Source organism: Schistocerca nitens, chromosome 3, assembly GCF_023898315.1.
Source record: "Schistocerca nitens isolate TAMUIC-IGC-003100 chromosome 3, iqSchNite1.1, whole genome shotgun sequence".
Classification (NCBI taxonomy): domain Eukaryota; kingdom Metazoa; phylum Arthropoda; class Insecta; order Orthoptera; family Acrididae; genus Schistocerca; species Schistocerca nitens.
The window spans coordinates 514,013,326-514,039,279 of NC_064616.1; the positions used below are offsets into that span (position 1 = coordinate 514,013,326).

At 44.2% G+C, this 25,954-nt stretch overlaps 1 protein-coding gene and 1 pseudogene across 2 annotated transcripts in view; both read left to right on the plus strand.

The window, feature by feature from the left end:
- The window catches only part of LOC126248434 (carbohydrate sulfotransferase 5-like), a 335,138-nt gene that overhangs the window by 132,145 nt on the left and 177,039 nt on the right, over positions 1-25,954 (plus strand). Inside the window, exon 1 of one of the 2 annotated variants that reach the window (XM_049949411.1) lies at positions 21,353-21,480. The exons of the other annotated variant lie outside the window; for it this stretch is intronic. The gene's annotated coding sequence lies outside the window, so the exon portion shown is untranslated. Of the gene's footprint in view, positions 1-21,352; positions 21,481-25,954 lie in introns of those variants that run through there. 2 annotated transcript variants of the gene reach the window in all.
- LOC126250073 (5S ribosomal RNA) lies at positions 18,315-18,431 on the plus strand (annotated as a pseudogene).

Below are 25,954 nucleotides of genomic sequence, written 5' to 3' on the forward strand. Positions count from 1 at the left end.
AAATTTATTACAATTTTAACAAGATGAAGTTATTAACTTTGTAAAAATCCAAGTGCACAGGAACGTCATGAGTATTTGTACTGTGAATGAACATTAATGTATCGCGTGATACAGAGCAAGAAGCGAGTTGCTTCTGACAGAATAAAATTGACTATAAACTCTTATGCAGAGTTATGTATAATACAATTGTCGCCCTGGTAGAAAGACGAAGCTCTCGTCTTTGACAATGATTAAGGATTGAGGCTGTGCGGCACTCACGAGGGTAACACGGCAAGCGACATAACCCGATTTCCCAGAAACGTCACTCAGTCCAAGAGGGGTCATAATAAGCGAACATGTTACCCTCCTTATCCGTAGGTACTCGGCCGTTTCTGAAAAAACGAAGGTCAAATTTTCGAGGTGTTTTCGAGGTACTTTATATACCTTTTACCGCGTGATCTTCTCAGATGAAGTAATGGCACAGTGGTTAGCGTCGCGGCTTATTAATGTTGCGCCTTGTATTCGAAACCCGAGTATTACTTGTATTTTTTGTTTTTCATTTATATACCAATGTATGTAGAAGATTACTACACGAATGATTTACAGTGTATATTGATATAACGTTGTCCTCATTCGACTACTAACTGTATGTCAGGTAAATGAATTAAAAAAAAGAAAAAAGAAAATTATTGGAAACTGTTTTCCGTGAAATTCCTGTTGTGTGTCTTGATTGATAATCAACTGAAAGCGCCAGTTTTCGAAATAGTGAGCCTTTATGCAGGGTTTGCCACGAAAATATTGCCAACGTTGAAGTCGTCAGCAGTGTTAACAATGTTTCTTTCCCGAATGAGATTTATACCAAGAAACGTCAAGGCGGAAAACCTGCCCATATGCGATGCTCACGGTGATCGGAATATCTGTGTTTCGAATGTTTCTACAAACGATTTCATCCAATGGAATGCACCAAATATTCCTGAAGAATAAACATACGATTAAAGTATAAGAATTAATATAAGATGGTTCAAATGGCTCTGAGCACTATGGGACTTAACTGCTGTGGTCATCAGTCCCCTAGAACTTAGAACTACTTAAACCTAACTAACCTAAGGACACCACACACATCCATGCCCGAAGCAGGATTCGAACCTGCGACCGTAGCGGTCGCGCGGTTCCAGACTGTAGCGCCTAGAACCGCTCAGCCACTCCGGCTGGCAATTAATATAAGAATCGATATGAGAATGAAATGTCGAAATATGAGAGTTTAGAAAGATTGTAACCCCTCAACATACCATACACATATATATTATATAATAAATGTATGAAAGGTGTTGTGAAACTCAGTTGTAATTTTACATTTAATATAACGCCCTTGCACCCCTAATTTGATAACAAACATTGGTTTAGTAACCTTCTGCGGACGTGAGTAGCTAAACGAAAACAATAACAATGAAACAAAATAAATAAAAACAATAATCGGGTTTCGAATACGGAGCGCAAAATTAAGAAACTGCGACGCTAACCACTGAGTCACCATTTCGTCTGTGGATGTCGCGCGATAAAAGGCACCTGAAGTACCAGGAAAACTTTGACCGTCGTTTTTACAGAAACGGTGGAGTATCTACAAATAAGCCGAGACACGTGTTTGCTTATTTTGACTCCTATTCCACCGACAGAATTTCGTGGGAAACTGTGAGATTGCACTTGCCGTGTTCTCCTCGTCAGACGTACACAAACGTGCAGATGCGGTAACGTATTGTCGTCGCTTCTGGCAGCGACTACGTTTCCATGTGTTTTTTTTTTAATTTTATTGGCTTTCAGGACGTGCCCGTACAACCATCTCAATAGTATAATATACCATAATGTGTTTCTACAATCCACAACATTCATTAGGGCCAAACCACACCTGGTACGAAGTTTCATAGGCTGAGACTTGTCATATGACGCCCTGCAGGCGATTTTCGTGCCAATTGTGACAGTACAAAGGTAAGGAGTGCACAATATCTGGAAGTGTAAGTTCTTAACCGAGATAGGCTAGTGTACAAATGACCAACATAGTGTGATCTACCAAGTTCTAAGTTGGTGTGACAAGAGGACCTGCGTGAAAAAACTGGATGACAGAATTTGTGTGTCCTTATGTATCACCGCTAGAGGAAAACTGCCCACAGAATTCTCCCTTCCTTCCCTCCCCCGCTCCTTCTCTCTCTCTCTCTCTCTCTCTGTCTCTCTCTCTCTCTCTCTCTGTTTCTCTCTCGTAGTTTAAGTGTAGAGCAAGTTGTGTTACAAACGGAGTCTCTGTGGGAGAACACCTAAACGAGTTTCCCAATATCTGTCGGAATCCATCTTAAACAATATTTTGCGTCTGATAAATTATTGTCTCAAATCCGCTTTAATTATATCACCTAAAACACACTATTCAGTCCATGTTATTATGTCGGAATGTGCAAGTAGCAAATGGCTCTGAGCACTATGAGACTTAACGTCTGAGGTCATCAGACTCTAAAGGAGAGCCTGGAAAATCTATACTGAGAGACGCTTGAAGATAGACACTCACTATCCTGCTAAAATTTGCTTATCAAGAAGTAGTATTAAATGAAGAACCTAGGAATGTACGTATTACAACCCGCCTACGTATCGTTACCGTAGGGACTACCAAGATACTAAACACATCAAAAAAAGTTTTGTATCACCTCGGTTCCGACAGGTTCTGCAACCTCTACAGGAAATTGGAATAGAGATCAACATAAAACATAATTTCCGCCCTTTTTATTGCTCATGAAAACCACACATTGCATGTTGTACCACCATACAGCGAGACCTTCAGAGGTGGTGGTCGAGATTGCTGTACACACTGGTAACTCTGATACCGAGTAGCACGTCCTCTTGCATTGATGCATGCCTGTATTCGTCGTGGCATACTATCCAAAAGTTCATCAAGACACTGTTGGTACAGATTGTGCCACTCCTCAACGGTGATTCGGCGTAGATCCCTCAGAGTGGTTGGTGGGTGACGTCGTCCATAAACAGCCCTTTCCTATCTATCCCAGGCATGTTCGTTGGGGTTCATGTCTGGAGAACATGCTGGCCACTCTAGTCGACCGATGGCCGGCCTCGGTGGCCGAGCGGTTCTAGGCGCTTCAGTCTGGAACCACGTGGCTGCTACGGTCGCAGGTTCGAATCCTGCCTCGGGCATGGATGTGTGTGATGTCCTTAGGTTAGTTTGGTTTATGTAGGGGACTGATGACCTCAGATGTTAAGTCCCATAGTGCCTAGAGCCATTTGAACCATTTTTTTGAGTCGACCGATGTCGTTATCCTGAAGGAAGGCATTCACAAGATGTGCACCATGGGGGCGCGAATTGTCGTCCATGAAGACGAATGCCTCGCCAGTATGTTGCCGATATGGTTGCACTGTTGGTCGGAGGATAGCATTCGCGTATCGTACAGCCGTTACGTCGCCTTCCATGACGACCAGTCGCGTACGTCGGCCCAACATAATGCCACAGCAAGGAACCTCCACCTTGCTACACACGCTGGACAGTGTGTCTAAGGCGTTCAGCCTGACCGGGTTGCCTCTAAACACGTCTCCGACGATTGTCTAGTTGAAGGCATATGCGACACTCGTCGGTGAAGATAACGTGATGCCCATCCTGGCCGATCCATTCGACATGTTGTTGGGGCCATCTGTACCGCGCTGCATAGTGTCATGGTTGCAAAGATGGACCTCGCCATGGACGTCAGGAGTGAAGTTATGCATCATAAAGCCTATTGCGCACAGTTATAGTCGTAACACTACGCCCTGTGGCTGCACGAAAAGCATTATTCAACATGGAAGCGTTGCTGTCAGGGTTCCTCGAGCGATAGTCCGTACGTAGCGGTCATCCACTGCAGTACTACCCTTGGGCGGCGGGTGTTGTGTGATGTCCTTAGGTTAGTTAGGTTTAAGTAGTTCTAAGTTCTAGGGGACTGATGACCGTAGATGTTAAGTCCCATAGTGCTCAGAGCCTTGGGCGGCCTGAGCGAGGAGTGTCATCGACAGTTCCTGCCTCTTTGTATCTCCTCCATGTCCGAACAATATCGCTTTGGTTCACTCCGAGACGCCTGGACACTTCCCTTGTTGAGTGCCCTTCCTGGCACAAAGTAACAATGCGGACGCGATCGAACCGCTGTATTGACCATCTAGGCATGGTTGAACTACAGACGACACGAGCCGTGTACCTCCTTCCTGGTGGAATGACTGGAACTGATCGGCTGTCGGACCCCCCTCCGCTGCTCATGCATGGTTGTTTACATCTTTTGTCGGGTTTAGTGACATCTCTGAACAGTCAAAGAGACTGTGTCTGTGATACAATTTACACTACTGGCCATTAAAATTGCTACACCAAGAAGAAATGCAGATGGTAAACGGGTATTCATTGCACAAATATAATATACTATACTAGAACTGACACGTGATTACATTTTCACGCAATTTGGGTGCATAGATCCTGAGAAATCAGTACCCAGAATAACCACTTCTGGCCGTAATAACGGCCTTCATGCGCCTGGGCATTGAGTTAAACAGAGCTTGGATAGCGTGTACAGGTACAGCTGCCCATGCAGCTTCAACACGATACCACAGTTCATCAAGAGTAGTGACTGGCGTATTGTGACGAGCCAGTTGCTCGGCCACCATTGACCAGACGTTTCCAGTTGGTGAGAGAACTGGAGAATGTGCTGGCCAGGGCAGCAGTCGAACATTTTCTGTATCCAGAAAGGCCCGTACAGGACCTGCAACATGCGGTCGTGCATTATCCTGCTGAAATGTAGGGTTTCGCAGGGATCGAATGAAGTGTAGAGCCACGGGTCGTAACACATCTGAAATGTAACGTCCACTGTTCAAAGTGCCGTCAATGCGAACAAGAGGTGACCGAGACGTGTAACCAATAGCACCCCATACCATCACGCCGGGTGATACGCCAGTATGGCGATGACGAATACACGCTTCCAGTGTGCGTTCACCGCGATGTCGCCAAACACAGGTGTGACCATCATGATGCTGTAAACAGAACCTGGATTCATCCGAAAAAATGACGTTTTGCCATTCGTGCACCCAGGTTCGTCGTTGAGTACACCATCGCAGGCGCTCCTGTCTGTGATGCAGCGTCAAGTCCTGACAGTCCATGCTGCTCCAAACGTCGTCGAACTGTTCGTGCAGATGGTTGTCGTCTTGCAAACGTCCTCTTCTGTTGACTCAGGGATCGAGACGTGGCTGCACGATCCGTTACAGCCATGCGGATAAGATGCCTGTCATTTCGACAGCTAGTGATACGAGGCCGTTGGGATCCAGCACGGCGTTCCGTATTACCCTCCTGTACCCACCGATTCCACATTCTGCTAACAGGCATTGGATCTCGACCAACGCGAGCAGCAATGTCGCCATACTATAAACCGCAATCGCGATAGACTACAATCCGACCTTTATGAAAGTCGGAAACGAGGCATCACAACAACGTTTCACCAGGCAACGCCGGTCAACTGCTGTTTGTGTATGAGAACTCGGTTGGAAACTTTCCTCATGTCAGCACGTTGCAGGTGTCGCCACCGGCGCCAACCTTGTGTGAATGCTCTGGAAAGCTAATCATTTGCATTTCACAGCATCTTCTTCCTGTCGGTTAAATTTCGCATTTGTAGCACATCTTCGTGGTGTAGCAATTTTAATGGCCAGTAGTGTACACAACGTCTATCTTCCGGAGTTCTGGGAACCGAGGTGATGCAAAACTTTTTTTGATGTGTGTATTAGACTAATTACAGCGCGTTCAGAGGCTTTTCAACACTTTTTCTTCACGTTCTCCATACGCGAGTGGAACGGTATGAAGCTCTAATACGTGGTGCAATAGGAAGTACCCTCTGTTATGTACTTCTCAGTGCTTTGGAGAATATAGATGTAGCGATGATCCCCTTAACTTCCAATTTAAGTTCCAACGGTCCGGGCCCAAAATGTAAACACGATCGCACAGCCGTCGAGCCATTCCACGGTTCGGCAAATCGATCCGACGTTGTGCCAGTCGCGCACGACTTACGGAATGCACGTACTTGTGAAAAATCCAGCTGGTTCAATTTTGTTAAATATTTTATAAGTAATTACTAGCTCATGTAATAATTGTGTTAGAAATACCACAAAAGATTTATTGTCAATTAATACAATGTAATATAAATCAATACCGCATATCTCCAGTTCCTGATAATTTCCCTAAAATCGATTCAGGGAAATGCCGGGATGGTTACTTTGAAAAGGCACGGCCGAAACCTTCCCCATCCTTCTCTAATGCAGTGGGACTGAGGACCTCGCTGTTTCGTTCGCTCCCCCGAACCAACCAACCAACCAACCTTCCATTTCCTGAAAACAGTCATCCTTCACATAATTAGCACTCTTACAAAAAGCAACGACACCAATCCATAATCTTCAAGGATGTTATATTGTTCGAAACATATGGGTACAGATAATGGAACTTTGCATCTCTTGCAGTCCCACATTGTTTCTCTACCTTTTTTTTGTTTTTCGTACAAACTTTACCCCACCGATGTACCACGGCCCTGACCCGTGAAGTTTACATTTCGCCCGACCGACGTACCACGGGCCAGGCTCGTGATACTTACATTTCGCCCAGATACCGGACCACGATTCTTACACGTGGTTGTAGGTCAAGGGGTTAAAAACGACGGATGACGTATTTCGCTATAGGATGTACCTGTAGAAAACTATACAATGTATATGCTGTATGTACAGTATCTAGCCCCCCCCCCCCCCCCAATTTTTTGTGGGAAGCCCTTTAAAATAGGATTTTATTTTTGAACAGTTGTTATGAGGGATTTACATTGTACTACGTAACACAGTAATCCGTCCATGCCATTGTGCTGGGATGTGCATGAGAGGGAGCAATTTCGATATCATGTACAGAACACTTTGGAATTGGTGATATATTTTTTCACAGCACGTGGCTTTCCCTCTAGTTCCGATCGTGCTGATATAATTCTTCTGTCGTTTTAATAAATTTTACCATACGTTTTCGAACATTTTCCTCGAACTAGTGTAAAAACTGCTCATAAATTATCCATGTTCGCTTAATTTCTATAAGGTACACAAGTTGCCTTCTACAGCCTCGACGTTATCGTTCAGTGACTGAGCAGAGAATGGCGTGAGAACGTTTGTGATAAGTTTTCTCCCATAACTTTACCTCAGTTTCTGTCACAAGCAACGTAGTGCTTTGATTTAATATTTCATTTACACGCTGATATATTTGACAAAAAGAGTCTTGCATTTATCGGATATGATTGATTGTTCTTTCAGAGTAACACTCTTTCACTCAGTGGCCCAGAAGCTTACCTGCACTACGCAAGTGATAAACTTAAAAAACAGGCAAGAGTTAGTAATTAAGGCAGAACTTTCAAACGTTTTTGCTGTAGATGCTGAAATTTGTACTAAAAAATCAACAGTTCATCACAATCACTTCTGTTTATACTTCACGTTATTGTATGTCTTGGGGTGAAATAAATCAGTAGGACAATATATTTTGTATGTTTTCATTCAATAACATCACATGGGAATATTTTCTTGGGTATTTCATCTTTCATGAAAGGAAATTGTTATTGCACAAAAGCGTGCCATGCAATTACGTAATTGCAGTTGTAAAACTAAACTCCGCCCGAACCGGCCATGAAGATCCAACGCTACCGACCGGCCGCCGTGTCGTCCTCACTCACAGGAGCCACTGGATTCAGATATGGAGGGCACGTAGTCAGCAATCCGCTCTCCCGGCCGTATGTCAGTTTACGAGATCGGAGCCGCAACTTCTCAGTCAAGTAGCTCCTCAGTTTACCTAACAAGGGCTGAGTGGTTCAAATGGCTCTGAGCACTATGGGACTTAACATCTATGGTCATCAGTCCCCTAGAACTTAGAACTACTTAAACCTAACTAACCTAAGGACATCACACAACACCCAGTCATCACGAGGCAGAGAAAATCCCTGACCCCGCCGGGAATCGAACCCGGGAACCCGGGCGTGGGAAGCGAGAACGCTACCGCACGACCACGAGCTGCGGACAAGGGCTGAGTGCACCCCACTTGCCAACAGCACTCGGCAGACCAGATGGTCGTCCATCCAAGTGTTAGCCAGGCCGACAGCGCTTAACTTCGGTGATCTGACGGGAAACTGTGTTACCACTGTGGCATGGCCGATTTGCAATACTAGAAGGAAAAAATTTACTTAAAGTGTTAACTAATGCTGCTACGAAAATATTTAGTGGTTTACCTAATTATGTATTTGACTTAGCACCACACTAACGCATATAATCGAAAGTACGATTGTATGGGTATCAAGCAAAATTTGTGACAGGATTGAGAAATGCAGATGAAGAATGTTATCTTGGCAGATTTAGAAGTACCTTCAGGTGTGCGCCAAAGATGTGTGTTGGCACCCTTGCTGTTCTTGTTGTATATTAATGACCTTGCAGACAATAATAGTACCTCAAACTTTTCGCAGATGATGCAGTTATCTGTAATGGAATACTCTCTGACAAAAGCTGCGCAAATATTCAGTTAGATCCATACATGATTTAAAAAGTTGTGCAGAAGATAGGAAACTTGCTTAAAATGTTTAGAAATGCAAAATTGTGCACTTCACAAAACGAAAAAATATAGTGTCGTACGGCTATTGTATATCAGTGAGTCACAACTGAACTCGATCAACTCATACAAATAGTTGGGTGTAACAGTTTGTATGATGATGATGATTATTAGTGTTTTAGGGCGCACAACAGCGAGGTTATCAGCGCCCGGACAGTTTGTAGGGGTATGAAATGGAATGACCACAAAAGCTCAGTCGTAGGTAATGCGGGTGTCAGATTTCGGTTCATTCCTAGGGTAGTAGGAAAATGCAATCTATCTACAAAGGAGATTGCTTAAAAAACACTCGTGCGACCCATCCTCGAATATTGCTCAAGTATATGGTACCCGTACCAGGTAGGACCGACAGGGAATATTGAACGTACAGAAAGAAGGGTTGCACGAATAGTTAGAGGTTTGTTTAACTCGTGGGAGAGTGTCAAACATGGCGAAGAAACTGAACTGGTACGCTCTTGAAGACTGCCATAAACAATCCCTCTAAGCCTACTTACTGTGAAACATTCTTAATATACTGCAACCCTAACGCGTTGCTCCCGTAGGGATCCCGAAGATAAAATTAGACCAGTTGCAGCTCGCACAGAGGCCTTTTATGCAGTCATTCGTCCTGCGTTCCGCACGAGAATCAAACTGGAAGAATCACTAATTGCTACAGTGGGACGTATCTTCTGCCGAGCACTTCACACTAGTTTGCACACCATAGATGTAGATGTTAAAGCATAGCTGAACTTGAAAGTATACTAAGAATGTTCGTTTTGGAGAACACCTTCCGAAGGACTTGGCAGTATATAATTTTAACAACGCACACATGCGTTTACTCGTGAAGAAAACAATACAATAAGCGTAAAATCAATAGCGAACGTGTCTTACAGTGTAACCAACAGAAAATGTAACACTCTTTTGGTCTGTATTATCTCTGGTAAGGCAGGACTTGAGGTCTCTTTCCAGACTCGTGAAGACTGTGGGGGAACACCACTCATGAGCTGTCTATATAAACGATTTAAAATACATCTGTGCACGTTATCTCACTTTTTTGAACATTATTTTAAAGGGGAGATTCCAAATACCTAGAAAATATTTTATTTTCAAATAGCGAACATTTCATGGAAAAACTCATTCCTCAGATTTATCCCTGAACGAGTCCTAAACCACAAAAGAATTTTTGTTAAAGAAAGTTGCAGATTACTTTGTGCAAAAATACTACTACTCACCGGTAAATGGCCAGCATGCAGACGTATTTCGATATAAAATAAGTTAATAACTTATATATCCTGCAGGTGGCTCGTGGAATGTGTAACTAATTATACATTCTCTTCCCACCCCCCGTCCCCGCCCCCGCCCCCCCCTCTCTCACTCTCTCTCTCTCTCTCTCTCTCTCTCTCTCTCTCTCTCTCTCTGTGTGTGTGTGTGTGTGTGTGTGTGTGTGTGTGTGTGTGTGTGTGTGTGTGTGTCTGTCTGCGTCTGCCGTATTCCCAGATTTCCCTCAAGTTGCAAGAAAGCCACGACATTAAAGGTCCCATGGGTCTGTAGCCTTGATGAGAAGCTAACGCCTTGTCTCTAAAGGTTATCATGCTGGCATGGACGCCCACTGACGGACTTTGAAACCGTTTGATAGTGTTCCCGGTGCGGTAGGCAGCGTGAGCTGTCGGAAGAAGCAGCAACACAGCTGGAGCGAAAGGAGGCTCTCGTCGCGTGACCTCGCAGTCAGCCGGACTTCCTCATTATGTGGCAGCCTGCCTCCAGCGGAACGCTGGTGGCCGGCGTCGCACAAGCTTTACCTACCCCTTTTTTCAGGAGCAGCAGTCCTTTAAACGTATAGTTGCAGTTACGGATAAAGAGGAGTGTTTCCTCACGACATCAGTTTCGTATTACGAAGAACCATCATCTCGTATGGCGAGAGATCGGGGTTGTATGGAGGATATGTTCCCAAGGTTTTTTCGATTACGTTGCAGAAGTTTCACTGGGGAATCCTAACACACCCTCCATACCGTTGCGATCCCTCCCCATGCGATTTACGTACTTACGTACTTTTGGAGCCCAGATATTCGTGGCCGTCAATTTATTTCGGACGAAGGAAGGCATTTGCCGTTTTGTCTCAAAGTGGGATAAACGTATTATCAGTTGTACATTTACATATACACACATACTCCGCAAGCCACCGTACAGTGCGTGGCGGAGGATGCCCTGTATCACTACTAGTCGTTTCCTTTCCTGCTCCACTCGCGGACAGAGCGAGGGAAAAATGACTGTTTATATGCCTCCGTATGAGCCGTAATTCATCGTATCTTACCTTCGTGGCCATTACGGGGAAATGTATATTGGCGGCAGTAGGATCATTCTGCATCAGCTTCAAATGGCGGTTCTCTGAATTTTCTCAGTAGCGTTCCTCGAAAAGAACGTCGCGTTCCCTCCAGAGATTCCCATTTGAGTTCCCCAAGAAACTCCGTTAACACTTCTGTGTTGTTCGAAACCACCGGTAACAAATCTAGCTACCGGCCTCTCTATTGTTTCGATGTCTTCCTATAATCCGACCTGATGCGGATCCAAAACACTCGAGGAGTACTCAAGAATAGGTCTCAATAGAGTGCTATATGTGGTCTTCCTTACGGATGGACCACACTTTCCTAAACTTCTCCCGATAAACCAAAGTCGACCATTCGGCTTCCCTACCACAATTCTCACATGCTCGTTCCATCTCATGTAGCTTTGCAACGTATTGCCCAGATATTTAAACGACGTGACTTTGTCAGGCAGGACACTACTAATGCTGTATTCGAACGTTAGGATTTGTTTTTCCTATATCATAGTAAACAGTTTACTTACTTTTTCCCCATCTGTCATGTCTCGTTCCCATTTCATTATCCCTTTATATATATTACTCACAGATTTTGTGAGAGAATCAGTGTATTTTTGGGTTAAATGCCTAACTCTTTACACAGTTGTCTACAAGACAATCATACTTCAACACACCATGTTATACTCACCATATATATTTTGAGAAATGCTAACTTTTCTACTTGGTAATGAGTAATTCCAGAATATAAATGTGTAGTACGCTATTCCCTGAGGTGACAAAAGTGATGGGTTACCGCCTAATACCGTGTCGGACCTCCTTTTCCCGGCGTAGTGCAGCAACTCTACGTGGCATGGACTCCACAAGTCGTTGGAAGTACGCTGCAGAAATATTGAGCCATGCTGCCTCTATAGCCGTCTATAATTGTGAAAGTGTTGCCAGTGCAGGGTTTCGTGCACGAACTAACTTCTCGATTATTCCCAATGTAGGGGCGATCTGGATGGTCAAATCGTTCACTTTAATTGTCCATAATGTTCTTCAAACTAATCGCGAATAGTTATGGCCAGGTGACATAGTGCACAGTCATCCATAAAAATTCCGCCGTAATTTGATAACATGAAGTCCATGAATGTCTGCAAATGGTCTCCAAGTAGCCGAATATAACCATTTCCAGTTAATGATTGGTTCATTTGGACCAGAGGATGCATTCCATGTAAATGCAGTCCATACCATTAGGGAACCACCACAGCTTGCACAATGTCTTGTTGACAACTTGGGTCCATGTCTTCGTCGGGTCTGCGACATACTCGAACCTTACCATCAGCCCTTACCAACTGAAATCGGGGCCCATTTGGTTAGGTCACAGTTTTTCAGTCGCCTAGGGTCCAACCAATATGGTCACGAGCCCAGGAAAGGCGCTGCAGGCGATGTCGAACAGTTAGCAAAGGCACTCGCGTCGGTCGTCTTCTGCCAAAGGCCATTAACACCAAACTTTGCTGCACTGTTCTAACGGATACGTACGTCGTACGTCTCACGTTGATTTCTGCAGTTATTTCACGCAATGTTGCCTGTCTGTACGTACTGACAACTGAACGCAAACGCCGCTGATCTTGGTCGTTAAGTGGAGGCCATCTGCCACTGCATTGTCCGTGGTGAGAGGTGATGCTTAAAATTAGTATTCTGGGCACTCTCTTGACACTGTGGATTGCGGAATATTGAATTCCCTAACGATTTCCGAAATGGAATGTCCAGTGCGTCTAGCTCCACTACCATCCCGCATTCAGAGTACTCTGAGTACGCACTACAGCTCCGCCAATGCACTACCCAATGCCCTTTCATACCTTCTGTATGCGATACTACTACTACCGACATTTGTATAGGTGCATATCGCCATCCCATTTTATATAATCCCCGTAACGTTAGGCGTCCTCTAATATTCGGCAGCTCTACGACGACGACAAAATTTCACCGAACTGGCATGATCCGCTAACCAAGTGTGCAGCATTCTACCTACCTGCGTAATTTGATGAAGCGATTTTTAACAAGAAATCAGCAAGCATGAGTGTCCTTCAGCGGAGAAATTTTATTTTAGAAGTGAATCGGGAAGTCTAGTTTTTTTTGCTTACCGCCTTTCACGCAGAGGACATGATTGGATGACAGGTAACACATATTGCTTACAGACGGGTCATAATCCGTTTTATACAACCAACGCCTAGTGTTTCCGGGAAGTGTCAGCGAATATTTTGTCACTAACAGTACGTTTCTCGCAAATACTCTGAAATACCCTGTATGTGACTTTAAACACGACCATACCATAAAACCACCGCCTCAGAATTTTACTGTTGGCACTGCACACACTGGCAGAGGACGTTCACAGGGTATTCGCCATATCCACACCCTGTCATGGGATCGCCACATTGTGTACCGTGATTCGTCACTCCACACAACGTTTCTCCACAGTTCAATCGTCCAATGTTTACGCACCTTACACCAAGCGAGGCGTCGTTTGGCATTTACCGGCGTGATGTGTGGCTTACGAGCAGCCGCTCAACCATGAAATCTAAATTTTCTCACCTCCCGCCTAACCGTCATAGTACGTGCAGTGGGTCCTGATGCAGTTTGGAATAGCTGTCTGGATAGATATCTACCTATTACACGTTACGACTCCCTTCAACAGTCGGCGGTCTCTGTCAGTGAGCAGACGAGGTCGGCCTGTGCGCTTTTGTGCTGTACGTGTCCCGTCACGTTCCCACTTCACTACCACATTGGAAACAGTCGACCTAGGGCTGTTTAGGAGTGTGGAAATCTCACGTACAGACGTGTGACATAAGTGACACCCAATCACCTTACCGCGTTCGAAGTCCGTGAGTTCTGCCGAGTGCCCCATTCTGCTCTCTCACGATGTCTAATGGCTACTGAGGTCGCTGATATGTAGTACCTGGCAGTAGGTGGCAGCACAATGCAGCTAATATGAAAAACGTATGTTTTTGAGGGTATCCGGATACTTTTGATCGCATAGTGCATGTCTTTGGCAGCTGATACTCTTTCGTTGTCTATAAAGACACACATTATATTTGACAGGTGGGGCTAACGATGAGGCAGCAACACGAGTTACCGGCGCTGTTCCTTTCAGTTTCCGTTTCGAAAATGAGTTACTGATACGATAGCAATTTTGTAGATGTGGTCATGTAATATTCTACTGTTATCAGACGAGATAATCAACAGGCCAGCCACTTTCAGAATACATATTTTGGACGTAATCAGTTTTCTGGCTCGTTTGATGCGGCCTCCTACGAATTCCTCTCCCGTACCCGTCTCTTCGTCACAGTGTAACACTTGCACCTAATATCTTCAATTATTCGTTGGATATATTCCAGTCTCTGTCTTCCCCTGCAGTTTTTACCCCCTACAGCTTCCTCTAGTACCATGTCTTATCACATGTCCTATTATCCTTTTCGATGTTTTCCACGCGTTTCTTTCCTCTGCGATTCTGTTGAGAACCTTCTCTTTTCTTATCAGTCTACCTTTTTTTCGGCATCTTTTTATAGCACCATATCTCAGCCACTTCGAGTCTGTTCCTCTCCGGTTTTCTCACAGTCCACAATTCACTTCATTGCACTACTCTGCTCCAAACGTACATCCTCAGAAATTTCGTCCTCAGATTAAAGCGGATGTTTGGTATCATTAGGCTTCTCTTGTCCAGGAATCCCTTCTTCGTCTGCTTTTTATAGCTTCCTTGCTTCGTCCGTTATGTATTCGTGTGAGACAGGTATCCCACCCCTGTCCCAGGCCTCTCGAGACTCGTGTTCGTTGGTCATCGGGGCTCATTTCGAAGCGGAAAACATCACTGAAGGCAGGTCTACTCCAGTCAGTGTGTTTCCAGACCGAAGACGTGTCTGGAGACGCCCCGGGCCGCGGTGGGATGCCAACCTGACTATCGCTCGCCATACGGGCCGACAACCTGGAGTGATGATCTGGGGGGTGCCTTTTTTATTTCATAGCAGACCCCCTTTGGTTGTCACCCGCGGTATCCTTGCTGCACAACGGTACGTCGACGATATTCTACGCCCCGTTTTGTTGCCCTTCATGGCAAGCTATCCTGGGCTTACATTTCAGTAAAATAATCCCCATCCACACACGGTGAAAGTGTCTACTGCTTTTCTTCATGCTTGCTGAACCCTGCATTGGCCAACAAGATCGCCGGATCTCTCCGCAATTGAGAACATTTGGAGCATTATGGGCAGGGCCCTACAACCTGCTCGCTAGTTTGACAATCTAACGCGTCAGTTGGACAGAATTTGGCACGATATTCCTCAGGAGGGCATCCAACAAGTCAGTCAATCGTTGCTAAGCCGAGTAACTGCTTTATAAGGACGAGAGGTGGACCAACACGTCTGTGCAAGTAACTCACGGTCAGACTGTCTGGTTGTCTATAGTTGACTCGATGTTGGATTCCGCCTAAGGGCCAATCCATTTTAAGTTCAGGTCGTGGTAGGTGCCCACTGACTTTCTATTTTAGCTACTCTTGTCACGATGAGTACGACATTGGTGCATATTATTTTTTGTCTGCAAGAGAAGTATTGTAGTACGAGCTAACAAAACTCATACAAATTTAAACAAAATTGATAAAAGTTCATTAAGGGCGTTCGTTTTAAAACAGTGAGATAATGTTGTTATTTGAGGAGTTAGTGATTTTAGATCACTCAAATATATTGGAAAATTGTATCTTTTACGAAGCTCGTATTTAAAATGTATCAGAGTGCAACTGATTGAATAAGTATTCAATTCTTTGCCACAAATGAAATTGGGAATTATATACTTTTCTTCAAATTGCGCACTCAAATGTAAGCACCAAGCTCAAGAGAAATATCTTTGCCATTTTATTTGGGAACACTAAAGTTCAGTATCGTCTGAATTTCAAACATAGTCAGTCCAAATTTTATGCATAATACTTTTCACAGAAGTAGCAGGTTGATCAGGAAAGAAGATGCAGTAGAAAAAAACAACTTTAAGATGAAACAGAGTAAGAGAGAATAAATGTTGACGCTGAGCCCATGAAGTTTGATCTAGAAGTGAAATTACGAAAATACTGAGAAAAATAAGTTCAACTACTCAACGTAATGAGTATGAATAAGAAGTTCAAATTCTGTCCGATAATATTTTTTAAAATCTGCTTGGACATGTAAAATGATCCAAATGAGATACATAGGTACGAAACTGCACTACCTTCCAATTTACAGGACAAGCGTAGAATCTGGTTTTCCAACGGAAATTATGTTTCTTTGCCCCCTAATTTTCATGGAAAATAGAACTCTGTCATTTCGGTGGTCTGTGGTTATGAAGCTACGGACACCAGATAACAGTCCGACTGCTTAGCTGGGTGGTAACGTGCTCGCCTACCATGCAAGCGGACCCTGGTCCGATTCCCGGCCAGGTTGGAGATTTTCTCCGCTCGGAGACTAGGTGTTGTGTTGTCCTTATCATCATTTCATCCTCATCACCGGCCCGCAAGTCTCCCAATGTGGCGTCAACTGAAATAAAACTTGCACTTGGTGGCCGAACGTCCCCGGATGGGGCCTCCCGGCAACGATACGATTCGCCATTTCCATTTACCAGATGACAATATATGTTCTGATCAGACATTCCTTTTAATTTGCCCAGAAGCTACTGTCATTACTGCAAATGAGTTTGAATATAGAGGAAAGATGCCTTTTATGGCAGAGTTCGTTAATGTGACACAAGTAGATTCTGTCCAACAAAGTGCTCAGCGGTATTGGGAAATATCGGTAGATGTCGCAGCGCCTGAGGGATGGTAAGTGATAATAAGACCATTACGAAGCTGGATACGGTCGAGAATCCCTGATTTTAAAAGTGTTGAATTACGAGTTTTATGACAGTATCGGGTATTAGGCACAGTATCTCATTTTAGGATAAATTCAGCTTCACACCCTAATAGCAGGATTCGGATACTTGTTTTTATAAAGTGGTTTGACAATTTTGTGAACTTTGTGAAGCCAAGTGATGATGATCCAGTTATGCTAATACTCTGTCCAACTCCTTCACGCCCTCTCTCGGTCCACCTCCTCCACTCTGCACTCTCTGCTTATCTCCTCCTGCGTCTTTCTTTCTCTCTCTGTCCATCTCCTCCTACCGCTCTATCTGTCCATCTGATCCTCCACCGTTTCTTTGTCCATCTGCTTCTCGCCCTATATCTGTCCATCTCTTCCTCCCCTATCTCTGCCCATCTCATCGTCCCCTCTATCCCTGTCCATCTGCTCCCCCCTCTCGCTATTCATCTCATGCTGCTTCTCTAACCGAGCGAGGTGGCTTTGTGGTTAGCACGCTGGACTCGCATTCGTGAGGACGACGGTTCAAAAACACGTCCGACCATCCCGATTTAGGTTTTCCGTGATTTCCCTAAATCACTTCAGGAAAATGCCGGGATGGTTCCTTTGAAAGGCAGGGCCGATTTCCTTCTCCATCCTTCCCTAATCCGAGCTTGTGCTCCGTCACTAATGACCTCGTTGTCGACGGGACGTTGAAACACTAGTCCCCTCCTCCTGCCTCCCCTCTCTCTCTCTCTCTCTCTCTCTCACTCACTCACTCACTCACTCTCTCTCTCTCTCTCTCTCTCTCTGTCCATCTACAACTATTTCCTTTCTCTGTCCATCTCCTCCTCCCTCCTCTTCCTCTTCTGCCTATCTCTTCCTCCTCTCAGTTCGTGCCCATTTCTTTCTCCAGTCCTTGTCCACCTCCTCGTCTTCCCTTTCTCTCTCCATCTCCTCCTTTCCCCTCTCTCTGTCCATTTCCCCCTACCCCTCTCTCTGCTCATCTCCTCCTCCCCCCTATGTGTGTCCATCTCCTCTTTCCCTCTACTGCCTGTCAATCTCCTCCTCCACCCATCTTTCTCCACGTTATAACTCCCAATCCAATAGGAGGTTGCTGGTTTTTACCCTCAACGTATTTCTTTCCAGATCGTAACAATGTGGTTGAAACAGTTCCAGAGGTTTAGGATAAGTTTATAAACCGTGGCATTTATGGCGTACGCAGATATCAAACCTATTTCACATACATTTAACATGTTTCACACATGTTTGTACACATATTTCACCTGTATCTCTAGCGAAATTCGCCCTGCAGTTTCATTTTCACGCAGCTCAGTGTTTACAACGTCATATCTTCTGAACTATGTGTGGTCATGTTGTATGATTTTATTTGTACATTTAGTGCTGTATGTGAATACTCTCTCCAAAACCTGGTACCAATACATGTAATAGTAAAGAAGTAATAAATCAAAACTTCATGCCTCATGCGGTGGTTTTACTTCACGAACAGCGAATAGGTAACTGATAAACTTTTTTCGTTTCATCATTTTGTGGGAGAGGCAACGGCCTTACCGCAGTGGATACACCGGTTCCCGTGAGATCACCGAAGTTAAGCACTGTCGGGCGTGGCCGGCACTTGGATGGGTGACCATCTAGCCGCCATGCGCTGTTGCCATTTTTCGGGCTGCATTCAGCCTCTTGATGCCAATTGAGGAGCTACTCGACCGAATAGTAGCGGCTCCGGTCAAAGAAAGCCATCATAACGACCGGGAGAGCGGTGTGCTAATCACATGCCCCTCCTACCCGCATCCTCAATGAGGATGACACGGCGGTCGGATGGTCTCGATGGGCCACTTGTGGCCTGAAGACGGAGTGCTATTTTGTGGGAGATGTTAGCGAGAAAGATTCGTAATGGCTGGAAATTATGTGTAAAGTTTGTTGCAAGTCACTAAGTGCTCTTATTCTCAAGTACTGGATGAATAAAATATGGGTATTCGCGCGTCGTGGGCTACACTGCTTTTTCATCCCGCATTGGTAGATAGGTGGTACTTACCCCGTAGCGGTTCTTTCCAGGCCGTAAGTGATATGTGTACAAAGTTTGGTTGAAATCTGTCTAGTGGTTTAGGAAGAGACGTGGAACATGCATGCGTACTCTGATCAGCCAGAACATTATGACCATCGACCTGCTATCGATATGAACCCGTCAAGGCGAGGAATAACTACTTGTAAGACACACACAAGGCGCATGTAGTATCAGTGAGAGTGATGTCCGTGTAGAGAATGGGGAAGGCGCGCAATATATCTGATTGTAATGGCCCAGAGCTCGGCACTAGAGTTTCGAAAACTGCACGTTTTGTCGGGTGTTCGAGGAGTGCTGTGATGGGTGTCTTCAACACGTGGCGAAACCGAGGTGAAACAACGTCCAGACGTCATGGAGTTGGGTGGCCGCCCTTCGTTACAGTTGTCAGACGCCGTAGACGGGGCAGACTGGTAAAACAGGGCAGGTGGCGAACTGTGCCGGAATTGAAATCAGACTTCAATCCTGAGCAGAGTACAATTGTGTCTGAACACACAGTGCACTGAACACTCCTAACGATCAGCCCCCACAGCCGACGAGCCATGCATGTGCCAGTGTTAACAAAGACATCGACAACTACGACTGAAATGGGCAGGTGACCTAGGCACTGGACTTTGGCACAGTATCAGAGCGTTGCATTGTCTTATGAGTCCCTATACCTTCTTCTTCATGCCGATGGGAAGACGCGAATCATTCGTCTTCCAGGAGAACAGCTCCTTGACAGCTGTGCAGCAGGACAGAGCCAAGCTGGTGCTGCTTCACTGGGATTGTTCACGCGGGCAACCACGGGTCCAGTTGAGCTCGTGCAAGGCATCATGACGGCCAAGGTGTATCGTACACTGGTTGCAGGCTACGTACACCGCTTCAAGACGATCATGTTTCCCGACGGCAGTGGCGTTTTTCAGCAAGATAATGCGCCATGTCACAAGGCCAGGAGTGTAACGGAGTTGTTCAGTGAGCACAGTGGCGAGTTCAAATGGTTCAAATGTCTCTGAGCACCATGGGACTTAACTTCTGAGGTCATCAGTCCCCTAGATCTTAGAACTACTTAAACCTAACTAACCCAAGGACATCACACACATCCATGCCCGAGGCAGGATTCGAGCCTGCGACCGTAGCAGTCGCGCGGTTCCGGACTGAGCGCCTAGAACCGCGAGACCACCGCGGCCGGCACAGTGGCGAGTTCTAATTGATTTGCTGGCCTCGCAACTCGCCAGATGTGAACCCGATCAAACACATCTGGATTTGATTGAACGTGGCGACAGACCTCATCGTCCCACTATGTTCTGGCTGATCAGTGTATATCTTGAAAAGTACTCCATACCTTTCTTACCGATAGCATGTTTACATGTTTTCACCCTACTTTGTATGTGTACCAACTTACAGTATATGGTTTTCACGACATGGCTTGTCATATTTTTTTACATGATTTTTCCTATTTTCTTTTCAGCGTAAGAAATTATTCATTTTGACGCTGCACTCATATTATACACAATCCTACCTTGAACTGTTCTATATTGCGGTTAATTATTATCATTCAATACTAGTACTTTGTATATATTTTTCACACACTATAACCACATCTTTTTATCCCGTCCCTATTACACCTTCTTTACGATATTTCTTATTTTTGACATTTTACTAAATGTGTTTCACATCTTGTACGTAGAATATGTAGGTTTTCTACTTCCCATTACTATGACACCATTGTGTTTCCTAGTTGATTTTATAGATCTTATGTACGCTAATTATTTACTTGTATCTATTCGATGTAACAATTTTATTATATTATTGAACTTATTTTCCACATTTATGTTTTAAGTATTTTATGTAACCATATAGTAACCTGAAGAAGACGCTACTGGGGCACTAGAACTAGTACCGTAGATAAAGTTTTCAAAAATAACAGGTGATGGTATATATTTCTACAACAGTTCGGCCGGCCGCTATTCCTCACTCCATATTTTTATGCTGGATTTACGATCACTTAATATGTACCTACGTTTCGCGCGAGTGTAGCCTACGGCACGTAACCGTCTCATTCAGCCATCTACTCTGAATGGCGCGGTGATGGGGAAGTCGGAGTGCTGAGCACACTCGGCTGCTATCGTGGAGCGCAAATCTTGGCCAGGTTTGATGTACACCCACAGTCAGAGGTGGAAAGATTGCCCGAGTGCAGCACCACTAAGAATAGCCATATACTGAGATTACCGTTAGGTTTCGTTCACAGAAGTGGAGCGCGAAGGAACAGTCAGTAGCAGAGACGAGTGGTGCAAGAGCAGGTGCGGTGTGGGTCAGTGGACACAACAGGCGAAAGCTGAATGTCACGGCCATTGCTTTCGTGTTTTACTTAATCGAACCGAGTCCTTGGGAGAGGGAAGACGCTTTGCATTTCTCGATACAGCTAATGCAAGGCTACGAAAGCTCTTTGTTTTGCTTTCTCGGCATACTTTATTTTTGCAAGTTTCTAATGCGCCAGTGTGAGTCATTGTTATTCCGGACGTGGGTGACGTGGTACAGCGACAGTACCAGTAGGATGCTGCTGCAAACTGGCAAAGCGGATAGCAGAACAGGAAGATTTTGCTGCTGTATTTTTCCATCAGACGTTAGCGAGAACAGGCCTTACACGAGGTTCTGATCATTCCAGGTAAGTGCTGCTCACGAAACGGCCATTAGAAATTTTCACTGAATTTTGGGACCTTTGTTGACGAGAAAGGCGCTGTGTCTCCAAATTCAAAGCGTTGTAGTTAAAGGCCTATTTTTCGCTCCCTATGTTTTGTCCGTTTTAAATAATTTTTAAAGGCAGTGACAACATTTGTGTATTGTAATACAGAAATATACAGGCGGTCCCTCAAATTTCTCCCACATTTGCAACCTCATTCGAGCCGGCTCTGTGGAGTACATTGTGGAGGGCTGTTCAAACTATTATTGGCCCTCTGTGTTTTGATCGATGTCGTGGAGAGAATACTGACTCTTTATTCCTCTGCAAGCATCTTTATCTCCCTCATCCTGTCTTGTAGCACTAATATGAAGTATAGGATGTGTTCAGACTATCTGTTTCTCAGTCTGTCTGAAACAGTGAATCTCAGAATTTATCTGTGAACACTTAACGACACGAACTTCGCTTTTCTTCAAGCGATTCCCGTATCTCTACCTAACGTTTTCGCAGTGTCTTCGATCGGTTAGCACACCTAGAGCGCTTCACTGATTGTGATCGGTTTCTTACTTCATGGTAGTGTGGTAAGGGCTACAGACGTCCAAGAAACTTCAATGCAGTGCCGGAATGTCTCCTTTGAGCAGACAACGTCCGAGTGGTTCCCCACCCTCCAGCAGCTGAGGTGGTGTTCCGTCTCGAGGCTTTTCCCAAATACTGTAAAAGTTTTTTTAAGAATGGACCGTAACAAGTGCTGTAGCTGCTGTTGTTGAATTTTATGCTAATATTAACGCTTCGATGATACTGAGGTCATTAGAGAGCGAGGTGATCATAGGAGGTTTCGGAGTATTACGCTTAAGCATGAGCCAAGTTGTTCTAAATAAACTGCTGCGACAAATCCCTCACATTGAGTTCTGTTTTATACATAGTAACACAGGCACTGCTATTTCGTATTTATTCGCCAATATTAGGCTCTCGACTGTCAATAAATACAGTATATCCTTCCTGGACGGGAAAATACGTAACGTACAAGTGCAGGTTGTGACACATGGACGACGATATTCGGAAATTTGGGTCTGGCCGTGATTCGTGCTCGGGTGGTTGAACCGTTTAAGGCGACCACTCGCGTGAAGTGGGAAATCCGGGTCGAGTGACCGTCCGGTACAAATTTTCGTTGTTGTCATTCCAATGTAGAGCCGAAGGTGGATCATATTCGCAACTGTGAATAAATTTTTAGTAATTTTTTAGATGAATGATCCCATTAACCGTTAAAAATAAAGAAAATTGATCGCTCAAAACATGTAATTCTAATTTTCATTTATTTCAAAAAGATCGTATGTAAAGTAAATTACGGAGATGTAATCGAATACCGACTTTCCAGAGGTCAGCATTCACTCTTTCGGATAACTGTGGCTGAGAACTATGATGTAGTAAGTCACAGTATCGCTTTAAAATATAAATCTTTGTGTACGGACACTTGTCTTGGTTGAAATTTTTTTCGTTATGAGACGCACAGGATAATACGCCCTTGGTACTAGAAGACATACAAAAATTTCTGGACCCAGACACTGTTGGGCTCCATGTTCCCTGCAGGCTCTCAGTGAAATGGTTAAAACACTGGACTCATAGTTGGGAGGAATCTGCCTCAAATCGTATGCAGCAAGCTTGATTCAGTTTTCAGTGACTACAACACTTCAGCGAAAACCGGGTTATTCCCCCGACAAGGACATCGCTGCCTCCTCCCGACATCCTCCAGTTGATTTGATATTTTCTCTCTAATAACTTCCTTTCCATAAATAGCATTCTTTTTATTCGAGTTTATTGACAGCATCATTATTTCTTATTATTCACATAAAAACAAGACTTTGGACTTGGAAAGAGCAGAAATGATTTGGAAAGACGTTTACATAGTAAACAGGAGATTTACTTAGCTTGTATTTCTCGTAGCGTACAAAGACTCATCACAAATAATGCAGCGAGAAATAGAGTCCAACTAAGACAACAGCAACAAGGACGTGGCTCTCTGTACTTACGCACGAACGCTGGAGTTAGAGCCGTAACCTGGCGGCGTCTGTGTAGCGTCACAAAGCATCACGTACCGAAGTGGCTCCAAGTGGGTATGAGTGTGTGACTGCCGCCAGCCGTCCTGTATCGTGATGACAGAGGGAGATCGTAGTACAGAAGAGCCACTGGATGCCCAATGGGCCCCCATGACTGCCGGGTCCTCACGTGACTGCTATCGGCGTCTAACAGAAATCTGCAGTTCCATTGTCAACTTTGAGACACCGATATGTGATACTACATAGGAGAGTTACCTCATTGATGCATGCTGTGAAGTTCGGCGAACTGATCGCCACGCTGGCCATTCTGACTACACTGTAAGGAGAGGTGGCAGCATTTGAGACGCGATTGAAAGTACCGATGTCAGTAATACCTCACGACGCCTCCCAGAACTGTGTCTCCCATCTCGTTGTTCCATCGCCGATCCTCGCATGACACGCGAGCTTTCAACATGCAAAACACGAAAGTAAATGTTCAATGCTCAGAAGTTATAATAGAAAGAAGGAAGATTAGAGTATACATTCCGTCGACGACATTCTCATTAGACGTGGAGAAAAAGCTCAGATTAGGACCGGAAATCGACCATTTCCTTTCCAAAGTAGCCTATGACACTCCTTTTATTAAATGAAAATTAATAAGTCTCATCCCTTTTCAAGGATTACTTGAATGTGTTCGTGTGTCTAAAGGATCAAATCTATCGAACTGTTAACTTCGTTTCAAAACATTGCATTGTATAAAAATTGGGAATAAGGCTGTAAACGAGATTCGAACCTAGGTTTATTAAGCAATGAGAATAATATGCAACTGACTACACAAAAACGTTCGCCAGTCCACCTCGAAGTAATAATTTGAGAGTACTTGCCAATATCGGTTTTTTCTTTGCGTTCAGAACTCAGAAATAATATGTAAATCCTTAGACTTGGAATTGGCGGAGATGATGGCAAAAACCTCAGTGACTCACAGCTTCTATAAAATTCGCTTCTGTGAAGCATTAACAAAGCAATAAAACGTTCCAAAGTATAACGTTTACTAACTGACTACCTTAATAAACAAAATATTCTTTAACGAAAATTAATCAACCACAGATCAAAACAGTTTCCAGAATATAGGAACCCTAGGACTGTGATATCATTCAACAACACTTTTAGTAGCACTTTTCACATACAGAAACGCGTAGCACATACGTTAAACTGTGAAGCAATAATATAAGCAAAAGTAATTTAGACTAGTATGAAAATTTAAACCAACAATTTTCTGCAGCAGCTTGATGTTTAGATCACGCTGAGGAATTTATAAACTACAGCATCTTTCAAACTGAGGTAAATATTTGATTCAGGCCTATGAACAGTTTAATTATGGATGTTAGCAAAATTCCAAATAATTAACCTCACATTTATGGATTCTTGGAAACTTTCAGGTCGAAACAGAACAGGAATTGGAGGTGTAGAAAAGATAATCTGCTGCGGCGACTGTACTGGAAAGTATTACGTAACCGTGGCTTTTCATACGAATTACTCTATTAAAGTTTTTCTTTTCACTGTAAGATATCTTAGAGCATTCCACATTATACCACGTTGCAATATGCTGATAGTACTTCCTTCGGAGGCCCTTTATAACAATTTGTAAGTATATTTGCCTCATTTCCGTAAGTAATTTAGGAAAATTACAAGAAACCTTAATCTGGATGGCTGGACGGGGATTTGAACCGTGGTCCTCCCGAATACGAATACGGTGTGCTGCCACTGCGTTAACTCGCTCAGTAACGATGTCACAATACAAAGATTGTCCGTGCCAAAGTGATCTACAGCCTGAGCATTCTCCTGCAGAAGTTGTTGCCTACGTGTGGCGAGTAGCCACACAGAATATAAATCATGAAAATGAACATACAATAATATATTAATATTATTAGCAACTGTCGAAGACTTGCGATGAAGATTTAGAAGAAAACTGTGGATTCAAGTGCGTTTAAAATGTCTAAGAGAAACTTTTAGCAGTAATTTTATTATGAACTTTCCGCGAAGAGTATATATCGTAGGGAGCACACGAAGTTTTCAAAATGATTCAAATGGCTCTAAGCACTGTGGGCCTTAACATCTGAGGTTATCAGTCCCCTAGACTTAGAACTACTTAAACCTAACTAACCTAAGGACTTCACACACATCCACGCCCGAGGCAGGACTCGAACCTGCTACCACAGCAGCAGCGCGGTTCCGACTGAAGCGCCTAGAACCGCTCGGCCACAAAGGCCAGCAAACAAAGTTTTCACTTTCGCATTATCTGTGAAGCTGCACAGTGCCATTGATTGGGTAAAACATTTAGAAATTTTTATATTTCTGTCCATACCTTTGCACTTCAAAGGATGGGTGCTAATATCCATAATGTTGAGCGCCGTAAACCTAAAACTAAT